We start from the raw sequence: 16,582 nt of genomic DNA on the forward strand, positions 1-16,582 counted from the left end.
TTAAAACTTTATTCAAAAGTCCACACAGAACTCCAAATTACCAAACTTTCAGTCAAAGGTTGATAAAAAGCATGGATGAGGTTTCTTGACTAAACAATCATTTTTATTTATTACAAATGCTTGGATTATAACTACAGGTAAACAGATATAAAGCACTGACAAATAACATTACTGATTAAAGCCTTAATCCACTTTTAACATCCGATCTCTCTCTCTCTCTCACACACACACATTGAGAAAATAGATTATCGGTGACATTTTTAAAACAAAACTGGAAAGTTAGTTCTGTGGTTTTGGTTTGCCTGATTCCAATATTGAGATGACCCTTTTTCTGCTGAGCAGACACTTGGTGTTCAGTTGTCTTTCTCTGGAAGCTTGCCCTGGTTTGTTAGAACTACAGAGCACTGATTCACCTGGAAAATGTACTTTATTTATCAACTCAAAAGACACAAATAGCAGCAATCGCTATAGGAAAGGCAACTCATTTTCTTCAATTGAAATTGAGATTTTAACTGCAGAGAACAGGCAGCTTCTGCTGGGGAGGACAGCAGCAAACACTTCTGTGTCTTTCTCACTCTGCAACTTGTTTTCAGTTCCAACCTACTCAACTAGCTTCACTTGTAAAACAATTCTTTGGTTCCTGATCATCCTGTAATGGATCCTGTAATTTCATTGCAAGCAATTACAGTCACAAAGACAGAGTTCACAGTAGGCACCAAATTCCTTGCTGTGAAATTATGCAGCTACCCTGGTAAATCCCTGTTTTTAAAAACATGCATTTCTCATTACAGTCCACAATTTCTTAACACAAAAAAAAATAAAATAGATACATTCCTTACACTTGACATTCATCTTCCCAACACCTACAAGGAAGGATCCTTGCCCTAGCTGGGTGAGGACTGTGTTTACTCATGTGGTGATCCCAAAACCTTCATATCCCAACAGTCAAGTAAAAGTCATTGTCAATTGCTATGCTGCTCTCCCATTATCACCACTGTGAATGTACTCTTAAAATCTCAGACTTCATTTTCTTTGTCATGACTCATTCTTCGAAACTGTACCGTCAAGACAGCATGGTGGCTCAGTGGTTAGCATTGCTGCCTCACAGCACCAGGGTCCCAGGTTCGATTCCAGCCTCGGGCGACTGTCTGTGTGGAGTTTCCTCTGGGTGCTCCGGTTTCCTCCCACAGTCCAAAGATGTGCAGGTCAGGTGAATTGGCCATGCTAAATTGCCCATAGTGTTCAATGCATTCATCAGAGGGAAATGTGTTTGGGTGGGTTACTCTTCGGCGGGTCAGTGTGGACTTGTTGGGCCAAAGGGTCTGTTTCCACACTGTCGGGAATCTAATCTAATCAAGGACAGTGGTAAGACATCTCCTTCTGCACCTTTGGAGAAGAAGCCACAGGTCCTTTGGAAGAAACACCAGCAGGGCTATATCCTGCACCCTCCACCAGCTCAGATACTGACACTTTGCTGCGTATCTTAGTGAGATTAGAAAAGGGAGACCTTACTGGGACTCCGTCACAGCCATGTCTAGACTGTTGGTTGAAGGCAAAAGGTCCCACATTGCTGGAATTATGAGGACTGCTGGAAGCCCCTGCTCAGCCACAGGCAGGAGAATTGCTCAGTATGAATTAGAGATTTCATATAAATGCAGAGACAGACAAAGGAGCAGTAGGCTGGGACACTGGGCAACCCTGGCACAAAGGCTGCAGGATTACAGCAACATGGTTGGGACACTACCACCTCAGAGCATGTTTAATGTGTGCACTGTTCTGCATTCTATCACCCTAGCTAATGGTGCACAATGCTAATGGTGCACACCAATAACAAAGTGAGAGCGGGACATGGAACATTTGAGCTCTTTCCAGGTGACCCTGTCCTTACAAGGTGACAAGGAAATGCCAGTAGATATTCAGTACAATTATGAACCAAACAGAGACCCCCTAGAAGTCTCAGAGGACACTCCAGAGGTGCCCAGGCCATGTGGTAGCATAGTAGGAATATCATTGGACTAGCAATCCAGAACCCAGGCCATTATTCTGGTTCATAGATTCAAATCCTAACATAACAAATGGTGACAAATTAATTTAATAAAATCTGGAATAAAGAGCTGTTTTAATGGTGACCATGTGACCACTGTTTGGTGTAAACAAAACCACATGGCTCACTAATATCCTTGGGGGATGAAAATCTGCTGTCATTACTGGCGTGACCAATGTCTGACTCCAGACCCAAGCAACGTAGTCAACTCTTAACTGCCCTCTTGGCAATTAAGAATGTGCAATAAATGCTGGCCTTGTCAGTTATGTCCACATCCTGTGAAAAAAATCTGAAAAAAAACCCCGAGGACATGTTCTCTCCACCCAGGTGAGGAACCAAGGACTGCATTGGGATGTAGTGGGAGGGAAAGGAAAACAATAACATTCTGAAAGTACATATATGGCACCAGTGACAAGTCACTGTAAATCCATTGTCACATCTGTAAATATAACTTCATTTTTCATAAGCAAGACTATGCACACAACCCTTTAATTTACTCCCTATACACCCAAGACTGTGTGGCCAAATTCAACACGAACTCTATTTACAAACTTGCTGACGACACCACTGTATTGGGTCAGATCTCAAACAACAACGAGACAGAGTACAGGAAAGAGATAGACAACTTAGCGGCAAGATGCAAAGGCAACAGCTGTGAGAGCGAATGTCATTTTAGCTACAACTATAAGATGAAGGTACAGCATCTTAGTGCCACCTGACATTTTATGCTCTAAGGTGTGAAGTGAACAGCTCTGGCACCACCTACAGGCCATGGGTTCCTGGAAGGTGATTGGTATTTTTAGCAACAAAGGTGATTCTTTCCAGGGCGCAATACATTGCAAGTTGTTCTGGAATGGCACACGGTAAGATGAGGCTAGAGTTGAGTGATATCATAGAGACAGGGTCGATAGTTAACGGGGCCAGTCTGGTAAGATACAATCTCAGGCCTCATCACAAGAACCCCTCCAACAACCTCAACGCCACTTGCACTTAGCCAAAAATCGTAAGATTCAGACTGATATTTCTATGGCACAAGTGAGGACTGCAGATGCTGGAAACCAGAGTTTACATTAGAGTGGTACTGGAAAAGCACAGCAGGTCAAGCAGCATCCGAGGAGCAGGAAAATCGACGTTTTGGGCAGAAGCCCTTCATCAGGATTGGAGGCAGGGAGCCTCTAGGGTGGAGATATAAATGGGGTGGGGGAGCAGCGGTGGAGGACGCCCAGGACCTACATGTCCTCGGCAGAGTGGGAGGGGAGTTGAAATGTTCAGCCATGGGGCGGTGGGGTTGAATGGTGCGGGTGTCCCGGAGATGTTCCCTCAGGTGCTCTGCGAGGAGGCGTACAGTCTCCCCAATGTAGAGGAGACCGCATCGGGAGCAACGAATACAATAAGTGACATTGATGGATGTGCAGGTAAAACTTTGATTGATGTGGAAAGCTCCTTTGGGGCCTTGAATGGAGGTGAGGGAGGAGGTGTGGGCGCAGGTTTTGCAATTCCTGCAGTGGCAGGGGAAGGTGCCAGGATGGGAGAATGGGTTGTTGGGGGGCATGGACCTGACCAGGTAGTCACGGAGGGAACGGTCTTTGTGGAAAGAGGAAAGGGGTGGGGAGGGAAAAATATCTCTGGTGGTGGGATCCATTTGGAGGTGGCAGAAATGTCATCGGATGATGCAGTTTATGCGAAGGTTGGTAGGGTGGAAGGTGAGGACCAGGGGGGTTCTGTCCTTGTTATGGTTGGAGGGAAGGGGTTTGAGAGCGGAGGTGCGGAATGTGGATGAGATTTCTATCATCATGGATGAATTTCGCATTCATTAACGGGGAATTTAAATTCTGTTTAAAAAATCACTTTCATGTCTATTCTTTACTTAGCAGTTAACAGTATTGAGTACAGGTTGATACATCTAGCCTAGTTAAAATGCACTGAACGCTGTTTTCAGATCTGAAGAAACAGATTCTAATTCATTAGGGTAAAGTAACCTCTAGCATATTAAATAGTATATTTATATGCAGCACCTTGGAAGTGCAACCAGGTATTTGATCATTTTGTTCATATAGAGATTCAAGTTACTTAAGTTAGCTGGAAATATATTTACTGTGAGTGACAATTAACTACAGAACTTCAGATTAATAAAACTAAGAAAACAAACAAAAAGTAATTATATGGAGACCTATAAAAACACCATCAAGGCTTTTGTACACTGTAGATCAAACTTAATTGAATAAATTGTCATTGCATTGCTTGTGCATGTAAGCACTATTCATAAGGGGATCATTTAGATCTGCGTGCGGGATCTGTATGATGATTTTATGAGGCATATCATCAAAGTACGCTGCATTATGGAAAAACATTCACAACAGGAGAAAGGCACTTCAAGTAACAAATAATGATTTAATGATTATGGTAGTAATAAATGTATATTTGATTCCAGTCTAACCTTTAAGATTATGCTGATAAACTTTGCAATGTCTTAAGCAAAATACTCTATTAATGTGCTAAAAATGCATTTGTGTTGCATTTATTGAACCTTAATTGAAATTAGAATCTAATGGTCAAGTTTGCAGAGTCAAATTTCAATCTAAGTTGAAGATTTGGATTTTTATTTAATTTATAATGCAGAAACATATCTGCTATTTCCTCAATAGGATCGTATTGATGCACTTCAACCTTTTTATTGCCTCTTAATTGTAATGCTTCTTGTTGAATTTACTTAATTTATTCCTTATTCTATTTGTCAACACCTATCAGCATCCTGTTTTCCCCAAAATAATTTAAGACTTAAGTATTTCATATCCGGGGATACTCTTATTGCCTTTTGCTTGCATTCCTGAACTGATGACAAGCAAACTACGTTTTTCTGAAAGCAAAACCCATTTTCATTTCCAGCTTCCATCTCTCTTTTCATCACAGCGTCTTGTTGCCCTTTGTATCAGTAAACCTGAGTGTGCCACTACCGTCACAGACTTCGTCAGTAAGAGTGTAATGGATTGCATGCCAAAGAAGTTAATCTGACTGTTCCCCAAACTGAAACTATGGATGAACCATAAGATCTACTCCCTACTTAAGTCCAAGTTCAAGGCTGTCAAGTTGGGTGACCCTGACCTAAACAGGAAATCGAGGTATGATCTTCACAAGGCCGTCAGGGAGGCCAAGAGACAACATCAGACTAAACTAGAATCCCAAACTAAGCACATGAACATACTTTCTTAATGACAAATGCCCTGTGACTCTGACACCTACGTTGGACTCGTACTTATTGACGTTAGACCTACCTTCAACACCACAATTCCAAACTCATCTCCAAACTCCGAGACTTAAGAATCTACTTCCCCCCCATCTTCAACTGATCCTTGACTTTCTGATCGCAGACCATAATCAATAAGGATAGATGACAATACCTCCCCCACAATAATCCTCAACACTGGTGCCCCGCAAGACTATCTACACAGCCCTTTAATGTACTCCCTATACACTCATGAATGTGTGGCCAAATTATAACTCTATTTATAAATTTGCTGATGACACCACTGTATTGGGTGAGATCTCAAACCAACACCTCTCATTGTTGGTACAGGAAAGAGATAGATAGCTTAGCACCAAGATGCAAAGACAACAATCTCTCCCTGAATTTTTACAAACTGAAGGAGCCTTAACATACTCTGCATGAAAAAGTTGCCCCTTAGGTCCCTTTTCAATCTTTCTCCTATTACCTTACACCTATTCCCTTTAGTTTTGGATTCTCCCACCCTGGGGAAAACACTTTGTCTACTTACCCTGTCTATGCCCTCATGATTTTATAAACCTCTCTCAGGTCACCCCTCAGCCTCTGATGCCCCAGCGAAAATAGCCCCAGCCTATTCAGCCTCTCAAAATAGCTCTAACCCTCCAATGCTAGCAACACCCTTATAAATCTTTTCTGAACCCTTTCAAGTTCCACAACATATAGAATGGAGACCAGAATTGCACACAATATTCCAAAAGTGACCTAAACAAATACAGCTGCAACATGACCTCTCAACTCCGATGCTCAATGCACTGACCAATAAAGAAAAGCATACCAAATGCCTTCTTCCCTATCCTGTCTACCTGCGACTCCACTTTCAAGGAACCACGAACCTGCACTTCAAGGTCACTTTGTTTGGCAACACTTCCCAGGACCTTTTCATTAAGCGTATAAGTCCTGCCCTGATTTGCCTTACCAAAATGCAGCACCTTACATTTAGCTAAATTAAACTCCATCTGCCACTCCCTAGCCCATCAGTCCATCTGATCACTGTCGCATTGTACTCTGAGGTAACCTTCTTGGCTGTCCACTATATCACCAATTTTAATGTCATCTCCAAACTTACTAACCATACGTCCTATATTCACATCTAAATCATTGGTAAATGACAAAAGGTAACCTGCTGGTAAATGTGAAATTGAATATCCAGTGACCTTATTGATAAGGGTATTTCTGGGGGAAGTTATATTCCCATTCAAAACTGGGGCTGAAAATGAAGACTGGAAGGTGAATAAAATACTGCCAAATAGTGCAGTGCAGCCAAGGGTAGAATTAAACACCACTATTAATGATTTACTTAATATCTTTTGTGGCAAAGTGAAGGATCTTACCCAATGTTTAAAAAACTTCATTAAAGCAGCTGAACTGTAACAGCTGGTTGACTTTATATTTTTATAGTATAATATTTTTGCAGTTTAGCTTTTAACTGTTGAACTATCTATTAGGTTTTATGTTTTGTGTTCTGTAGTTATTTTATGTTATAATGAAACTTGAGACTTCCAGTACAGTCCAGTCAATTTCTATTTCATTGCCTCACAATGCACATTGGTAATCTTTTTCATTTATCACTACTTTTTTTATGTGAAAGGAGTGAATGAATTAATTTTCTTGATTTTCCTTTTTGTAATTTTTGAATGTTTGGTGCCTCATCTTAATTCCAACAGAATTAAGAGAACAAATTTTGTGAGTTATAACTCACCTCCCACTTCAAGATAGGTTAACAGAGTATATACCACAAAAACAGACTATTTGATCCAACCAATCCGTGTCAGTATTTCTTAGTTTTTCTCATTTAAATATAGAATCATGACCATCTATCCCTTTCTCCCTCATTTGCTTGTCTTGCATCCCCCCAAAATCGATTTATGCTATTTGTTTTATCTACTCTTTGTGATACTGAGTTTGTGTTCTTACTACTCTATGCATAAAAACATTTCTGCTGAATTACCTATTGGATTTCTTGTGCATGAATACTTCTACTTGGTGTTCACCATTAAGAGAGATGTTATAGATATATAAATCAGGAAGAATGACTGTGATAAACAAAAACAACAAAGAAAATTTACAGCCCAGGAACAGGCCCTTCGGCCCTTCAAGCCTGAGCCGATCCAAATGTACTGTCTAAACCTGTCAGTCAATTCCTAAGCATTTGTATCCCTCTGCTCCCCACCTACTCATGCATCTGTCCAAATGCATCTTAAATGAATCTACCGTGCCTGCCTCTACCACCTCTGCCGGCAACGCGTTCCAAACGCCCCCCCACCTTCTGTGTGAAGTACTTGCCACATGTATCCCCCTTAGACTTTCCATCTCTCACCTTGAAAGCGTGACTTCTTGTTATTGAATCCTTCACCCTGGGAAAAAAGCTTGTCTCTATCCACCCTGTCTATACCCTTAATGATTTTGTAAACCTCAATCAGCTCCCCCCTCAGCCTCCTTTTTTCTAATGAAAATAAACCTAACCTACTCAACCTCCCTTCATAGCTAGCACCTTCCATACCAGGCAACATCCTCTTATCTCAGCCCACTTGGCACACCAGCCTCATTCCTGAAGAAGGGCTTATGCCCAAAACGTCGATTCTCCTACTCCTCGGATGCTGCCTGGCCTGCTGTGTTTTTCCAGCACCACATTTTTCAACTCTGGTCTGCAGCATCTGCAGTCCTCACTTTCTCCTTTGTTAGTTGAGGCACAGAGTTTAAGAGCAGGGTCATTGTGCTGGAACTGAGAAAATCATTAGTCAGGCTACACTGAGATTATTGTGTGAAATTCTGGATTAAACATTATAGGAGAGATGTGATAGGATTGGAGAAGGTGTAGAGGAGATTTAACAGAATGTTGCGTGGTCTGGAAAGTTTCAGTTCTGAAGAGAGATTGGATAGACTGATGTTGTTTTTTTCAGAGCAGAAGAGATTGAGAGGGGACATGATTGAGATGTATAAAACCATGTGTGCATAAATAGTTTAGACAAGAAGAAACATTTCCACTTGATAGAGAAATCAAAGACCAGAGGGCCTTGACTTAAGGCAAGGGGCAGAAGGTGTACAGGAGATGTGAGGAAAAACATTTTCACCCACAGGTTGGTGGGAATCTGGAGCTTACTGCCTGTAGCGATAATAGAGGCAGACATCTTCATAACATTTAAGAAGTATTAAATTATACACTTCTGATGGCAAAGGCAGGCAAAGCTATGGATCATGTGCTAGAAAATAGAGTTAGAATAGCAACATGGAAACGTAGAAAATAGGTGCAGGAATAGGCCATTTGGCCCGTTGAGCCGGCACCAGTATTCAATATGATCATGTATGATCACACAATCTCAGTATCCCTTTCCCACCCTCTCACCTTACCCCTTGATCTCTTTAGCTGCATGGGCCATGTCCAGCTCCCTCTTGAGTATATCTAACAAACTGCGCCCGCCGGCTTTCTGTGGGAGAGAATTCCACAGGATCACAACTCACTGAGTGAAGAAATTCTTCTTCATGTCAGTCCTGAATGGATTACCCCTTATCCTTAAATTGTGACCCCTACTTCTGGACTTCCCCAACATCAGGAACATTCTTACCGCATCTAGCCTGTCCAGTCCCATCAGGACTTTGTGTTTCTATGAGATTCCCCCCTCCCCTCATTTTTCTGAATTCCATTGAGTTCAAGCCCAGTCGATCTAAGCTTTCTTCCCATGTCAGTCCTGCCACCTCGGGAATCAGTCTGATGAACATTTTCTGGGCTCCATCAAGAGCAAACAGACTAGGAGACCAAAACTTCAGACAATACTCAAGGTTTATCCTCACCAAGGCCCTGTATAACTGCAGCAGGGCATCCCTACTCTTATACTCAAATCCTGTCGGTATGAAGGCCAGCATGCCATGAGCTTTCCTCAATGCCTACTGTACCTGCATGCCAACCTTCAGTAACTGTTCCACCATGACACCCAGGTCTTGTTGCACCTCACATTATCCTCAACTGCCACCATTCAGATATTAATCTGCCTTCCTGTTTTTGCCACCAAAATGGATAATCTCATATTTATCCACATTATATTGCATTTGCCAAGCATTTGTCTACTCAGCCAGCCTGTCTAAGTCACCCTGCAGCCTCTTAGCATCCTCCTCACAGCACACACACTGCCACCCAGCTTAGTGTAACTGCACATTTGGAGTTGTTGCATTAAATTCCTTCATCCAAATCATAAACGTATATTGTGAACAAGCTGAACCCTGCAGCACCTGACTTGTGACTGCCTGCCACTCTGAAAAGGACTTGTTTATACCAACTGTCTGCTTCCTGCCTGCCAACTAGTTCTCTATCCATATTAGTACATTACCTCCAACACTATGAGCTTTAATTTTTCATCCTGTATGGAACCTTGTCAAAAGCCTTTTGAAAATCCAGAAACACAACATCTACTGATTCACCCTTGCCCACTCTAGTTCTCACATCCTCAAAAAAATTCCAGAAGATTTGTCAAACATGATTTCCCTTTCATGAAGCCAAACTGATTAGAACCTATTCCAAATGCTCAGTTATTACATCCTTAATTACTGACTTCAACATTTCCCCACCACCAACGTCAGGTTAACTGGCCTATAATTCGCCCTTTTGTCTCTCCCTCCTTTTTTAAAGACTATAGCATGCTGGAAAATGATCAATGCATCCACTATTTCTAGGGCCACTTCCTTAAGTACTCTGGGATGCAGGGCATCAAGCCCTGGGGACTCATGGGTTTTAATCCTATCAATTTCCCCAGTATCGTTTCCTGACTAATAAGGCTTTCCTTCAGTTTCTCCTTCTTGCTTGACTCAATGTCCCCCAGCATTTCTGGAATTTATTTGTCTTGTCCTTGGCGAAGACAGATCCAAACTATTTGTTCAACTGGTCTGCCATCGCTTTGTTTTCTGTTATGAGTTCATCTTATTTTAACTGTAAGGAACCTACATTTGTCTTTTATTCTTCACATATCTATAGAAGTTTTTGTAGTCAGTTTTGTTTTATGTTTTCTGCTTACTTTCATATTCAATTGCTCCTTTTGAATTAAACCCTTTGTCCTCATCTGCTGAATTTTAAATTTCTCCCAGTCCTCAGGTTTGCTACATTTTCTGGCCAATTTATTTGCCTCCTCTTTGGCTTTAACACTATCCCTGATTTCCCTTGTTAGCCATGGTTAAGCCACCTTCCCTGTTTTACTCTTACACCAGATACTTGTTAAAGTTCATCCATGTGCCATTGCCTATCCACCATCAAACCCTTAAGTATCCTTGGCAGTTTATCCTAGCCAATGTATGTCTTATACCGTGAGAGTTAGCTTTAAGTTCAGGACCATAATCTCAGGTTTAACTATGTCATCTCCATTTTCATGAAGAATTCTACAATATTATGGTCACTTTTCCCGAAAGGATCTCACACCACAAGGTTGCTAATTAATCTTTTCTCATTATACAATACCCCGTCTAGGATAGCCTGCTCTCTCATTGCTTCCTCAACATATTGGTCACGAAAGCCATCCCTAATACATTCCAGGAAATCTGCTGCCATCGCATTGCTACTAGTTTGGTTAATCCAATCAATATGCAGATTGAAGTCACCCAGAATAAACGGGGTATCTTTACTGCACACATTTCTCATTTCCTGTTTGATGCCATCCCCAACCTCACAAGTACTTTTTGGTGTTCTGTACACAATTCCCACTAATGTTTTTTTTTCCTTTAGTGTTCTGCAGCTGCACAGATACAGGTTCCATGTTGTCCATGCTAATGTCGTCCCTTACTGTTGTGTTAATATCTCCTTAACCAGTAATGCTACCCCACCTCCCTTTCCTTTCTGTCTATCCTTCCTGAAAACTGAATAACCCTGGCTGTTGTGTTCCCATCCTTGGTCACCCTGGAGCCAGGTGTCTTTGATCCCAATTGCATCATATCCATTAATTCATCCATCTTATTACAAATGCCCCTCACATTGAGATACAGAGCCTTCAGGCTCTTTTTTGACATTTATTGCCCTTTTAACGGAATAGTTCCTAGGGGTTGTTTTTGATCGGCACAGATGTGATAGGTCGCCTGTAGTGTAGGTCCCGATGACTCTATGTTTATGTTTATACAGATGGCGTCTTCTTATTGTCTCTGCATACACTCAATCAAAATCTTTCACAATTTAGAGGTATCTATTAAGTCACCCTCAGCCTTCCTTTCCTCAATGCATTTCTGATATTATCTGCCCTGGACTCTCTCAAATGGCTCTTTACTCCTGTTGTAAATGGCAACCAGAACTGCATGTATTACACCTGGTGGTTTAAACAAGGTTTGCTGCCGCTTACTACATCTTCTGTGTTATCTGTGTTGAATTTCACTTGCTAATTATTTGCTCATTCTGTGAGTTTAATTTTTTGCAATCCTCCTTAGTGTTAACCACCTTTCCCTACATGATATCACCTGCAGGTTTTAAAGTTTTGTTTTTATTTCCGAAGTCTAAATCGTTAATGTAATTATGACCAGTAGTGATGAAAACACTGAACCTTTGGGACACCAATTCCAACTTTTTCCTGCCTTAAATCATTACTCTTTACTCCCATCCTGCCTTGAAGCCATCTAGTAAACCATTCTAGCATTTATTCTGTGACCTTATTTGTTATTCTATTATGGGGCATGTTATTGATGGTCTTTTGAAAATCCAACTAAATTAATTTACTGCATTATGATTGTCGATTCTCTATTATCTCCCCAAAACAATCAATAAGATTGACCAAGCAAATATGTTTTACATTTTCAAATTAATTTGACTATTTATTATAGATTTATATATTTTCTAGATGCATTCTAATCTCTCATTTAGTTGGGATCCCATTATTTTTCCTGATGTTAAGCTAACTAATCTATCACAGGGCATATTCTGTTCTTCTTAAATATAGAAATTATATTAGCTGTCTGCAAGTCCTCTGGCACCACACTTTTTTTCTAACCAATGATTAAAGTGTGTAATAATTGCCTTTGCTATCACTTTCTGAGATTCATTTGAAATGCGTAGATATAATCCATCTGGACTATAAGCTTTATCCTCTGTACATTTGATTAGTGTGCCCAATATATCACTTGTTATTTTAAAAGCACATACATTATTATTCAATTCACATATTCATCTCACCATTCAATGTTACATCCATGTACCTATCTATTTCTACAGTAAATGCCAAAATGAAAAAGTTGTTCTATACAAAATTATTTCATATTTCTGCCATCTCTCTATCATTACCTGTAACATTATCCTGTCTAAAATGATCCAGTTGATAAATCAAGCTTTTTTATTAATGTGGCTGAAAGTGTTATGCTATTTTGTTTCATATTCTTTGACAATTTAATTTCATACTCCATACTTGTTTTTCTCCTTATGTGTCCCTATCATGCAGTCCTCCACGATCAACATTCTTAACGTATGCCCCTTTCCTAATTCCCAATTGATCCCTTGTATCTTCATTTACTCATGAGTGTCACTACTAGTCAGTTTGTTCTTACCATTTGTGGAACATATTTTTCCTGCACTCTATTGAACAATGTTTCAAATGGTTTGAAACATGGTCATTCATTAGTGTTACCTATTGTATTTTCCCAAATTCTATCCTCAGTCCCCTGAACTAAGGAGGGTACTGGACATTTTTACTCTTTTGGCGGGGGAGGGAGGGGGTGTTGGTGCAATATTAAACCAATAGATCTAAAGCAAACTGTGGTACCATTATTAGATTAGGAATCCTTTGCTTTATGCTATGGCTCTTTAATTGAGCTGCAGTGTGAGCATCCTCCTTCTGGGGTCCCTGATCTATCAGAGAAGGTAAACTGGATTAGGTGCTGGACCGGTCAAGAGGAGATTTCTCATTAAGCAAATCAAATGAAGAGTTAGAACCGTTTGTTACTGCTTTGCTGGAGGTTCATCTAATGGATCTGAGGAACTGCAGTGAGCTGGACGTTTTCAAGGATGAGAGGAAGAGGAACCAAGTTTCATGAATGGATGGAGCCATTGAAGTCAGCAACAGAACTATAATCCTCCCACCCGGACACAAGGACCCAAGGAGATCCAAGATCTCAGGAGGGTGGTTACAATGAGTGGGATGACAATTTCAGGTTGTCAAGCCCCACAGTCTGACTTTTCCAGAGTTGGGAAGATTTGTACAAGTAGTGTCCAGGGGCTGACATCTCTTCAGCCACTGGAAATACATGACCATCAACTCCACTGGGGGCATTCTCATTTCAGGAGGCTGGACATGTCAACTGGCCTACCTTGAAAGGCTGTGTCTCCTGAAGCACTGTTGCTTATCTGTCAAGAGAACTAATTTTCACCCTGTATGTAAGGTGCATCCTGTAGTCAGGGTCTTAGAGCTGGATCTCCGCTTTTATCCTTTAACCGTCTGAAAGGGCATGTGACCGAGGAGAAGGTAGCTGCTACTGTTACTGGCATTGCTCCTTCTGCAGCCACTAGTGTTAGTACTTCTGCTGCTTCTTGTCTTCATCAGAGTCGAGCTGCAAAAGCTGATCCCAATCCATAGCGAAGGTTGGCAACTGAGAAGTCTTAAGGTGGGCGAAATTCCACATTGGTGATGTGTCTTCCAAGGAGCAGATAATCACTGTGCAAGCACTTAAATGACTCTCTTAGACGAATGCCGTGAGCAGCAGCCTCTCACCTGGCCATTTTCTTACCCGTTGCTCTTCACTTTTGCTGATCAATGGTTTCCCAACTTGCCAAATTCATTGAAGGATCATTCCCTGCTATATATTCACCTTAGCACTTTCTACAGACATTGAGAACCAGGTCTCCTGTTAATTCTTGCTTAAAACGCAAATTAATGACCAATAAGATTTTTTAAAGTACTTCAACTGACACCCTCTCCACTCACCTTCAAAATAATTCAGAAGGGGTCCTGTTAGGTAGCGGTAATATCCCTATCTCTGAGCCAGGAGGCCTTGGTTCAAGTCCCATCTGCTCCAGAGGTGCGTGACAACTCATCTGAACAGTTTAATTGAAAATTACCATTAAAGACGCAAAGTCATTCAGATGAAACCCAGAAGAGGGTGGGATGTTTGCAGGATCCTAACCTGATGGCTCTTTAGGGGATTTAAATCCTCACACTTGACCAAGACACATTTCCCCAGACCTTGGCATCTAGGCAAGCTTTCAGTAATGTATGAGGAAAGCAATCTTTAATCCTTTTCTAATAGTCACGTATGACTATTGAAGCATGCCACCATGGCTTCACACAAGTCTTCATATGCCGTCTATTATCATAGCAGATTCCATTTTTAGTTTTAGATTTTAGCAAACTCACTTTTAAAAATATGAAATTGCACACAACTAACAGTCATATAGCAGTTATATATTCACAACAGAATGTTCATTTCCTCATGTGGAACAAAGCACAGAAATGTTCCATTTTTATCACCTAAGCTAATCCTTTGTAGATAGTATTTAAATATTGCAATAGTGTTCCTTTTGTCACATTTTTACTATGAGAATTTAATTAATCTGAACTGTTTCAAAGAAATTCATATTGATTTCTCTTTTTAAGCAGTTTCAATAAATTAATTCCTTCTTTGAGATTTTTCAATAGACCCTTTGATTTCAGGAGAACAGTGCCTTTTATGTCCTGGGAGATAGTTACAGGCACTTCTTCGACTTTGGATATCTGACTATTAAAACTTCAAAAGTAAAGCCATTCATTATTTACATGCAAAGACAAATATTGGAACATTTTATCATTCATTTGTTGCCTTTACACATTGTTAAAACCAAATGCAATAATTCTTAGTATACCAGGAGGTCACTGTTTTGAAACATTGTCATGGGATCGTTCTAGTGAAAGAAGCAAATAGAGATTCTGTTTAAAGTGTCATCTAAAGGTTAACATATTAGACACTGATGAACCTCCTCAAAGCAGCACACATGTCTGCCTAGATTACTTGTACTGGCCCTGCAATGACGCTTCCAACTGGTGACCTCTCAACTCTGAAGCAAGAGCATTGGCCTAGCATCAAGCTGACACAACATCAATGTGTGTTGTTTTGCTGTTTTTGGAATTTGACAGGTCTTAATCTTCTTTTCCTTTGAAGTCATTGAAGAAGGTAAATTCAGATGAGTTGTAAACCAGGATACAATTAATTATCACCCATTTCGCGCAACGACTGAAGACAGCTTCATATCTTTAAAGTCTGTCATAGTTTGCCCTAATTTTTGGTGTATACTGTAATCAGCTCTGGCGAAGAGTCATCTAGACTCGAAACGTTAGAACATGGAACATTAAACGCAATACAGGTCCTTCGGTCCTCGCTGTTGCACTGACCAGTGAAATCAATCTGAAACCCATCTAACCTACACTATTACATTCTCATCCATATCCCTATCAAATGACTATTTAAATTCCCTTAACTTTGGCGAGTCTACTACTGTTGCAGGCAGTGTGTTTCACGCCCCAATTACTCTCTGAGTAAAGAAACTACCTCTGACATCTGTCCTATATCTATCACTGAGCTTGCTTTTTCTCCATGAATGCTGCCTCACCCACTGTGATCTCCAGCAATTTTTGTTTTCAGTATGAATTTCAGCATCTGCAGTAATTTGCTCCTGTACAGTAATCAATCTGTATTTAGTTATTCTACCGTTGGAACATTTATATTGTTGTATAATGATGTTTGTTTCTCATCTTACTATGTTGTAAATTTTCAAATGTTGTTACGTTTTACAGAAGTGATTACCGTCATACTTTGGGTGTAAGATTGCAATATCTGCTGTTTTGGATAAATTATGATATAAAGACAAATATCAGCTGAGGTTTAACAGCTTTGTTCAAAACTGTGTCAAGCCACTGCTCAGAATTTTGTACATCTTTGCGGTCTAGCCCAATTGGCTCAGGAACACAGAAATGGAAAAATCTGGGTCAAATTGTTCCAAGTCACAACTTTCACCTATGAGGAAAAAATGTGCTGCATTGTTGCGTAGGGTATTCTTTTATCAAATACATCTTCACAAGCTGATAAATCTTGGCTGATATATTTGTTCAAACTCAAAGATGAAAAAGAAACAGATGTAATCGATTCTGCTATAACACACATTTATTCAACGCGAATTGGCTATAATGCAACTGATTAATTTAGATCATTATTTGTAGAACGTGAACTTTCCTCACCTGTATTGGCTATAACTTGATTCACATTGGTTTAAATGGTGCTGCTATTACTCGATTTTCTTATAATGCGGGATTGCACGGTAACGGAACTACTGTGTT

This window comes from Chiloscyllium plagiosum, chromosome 14 (genome assembly GCF_004010195.1).
Source record: "Chiloscyllium plagiosum isolate BGI_BamShark_2017 chromosome 14, ASM401019v2, whole genome shotgun sequence".
NCBI lineage: Eukaryota > Metazoa > Chordata > Chondrichthyes > Orectolobiformes > Hemiscylliidae > Chiloscyllium > Chiloscyllium plagiosum.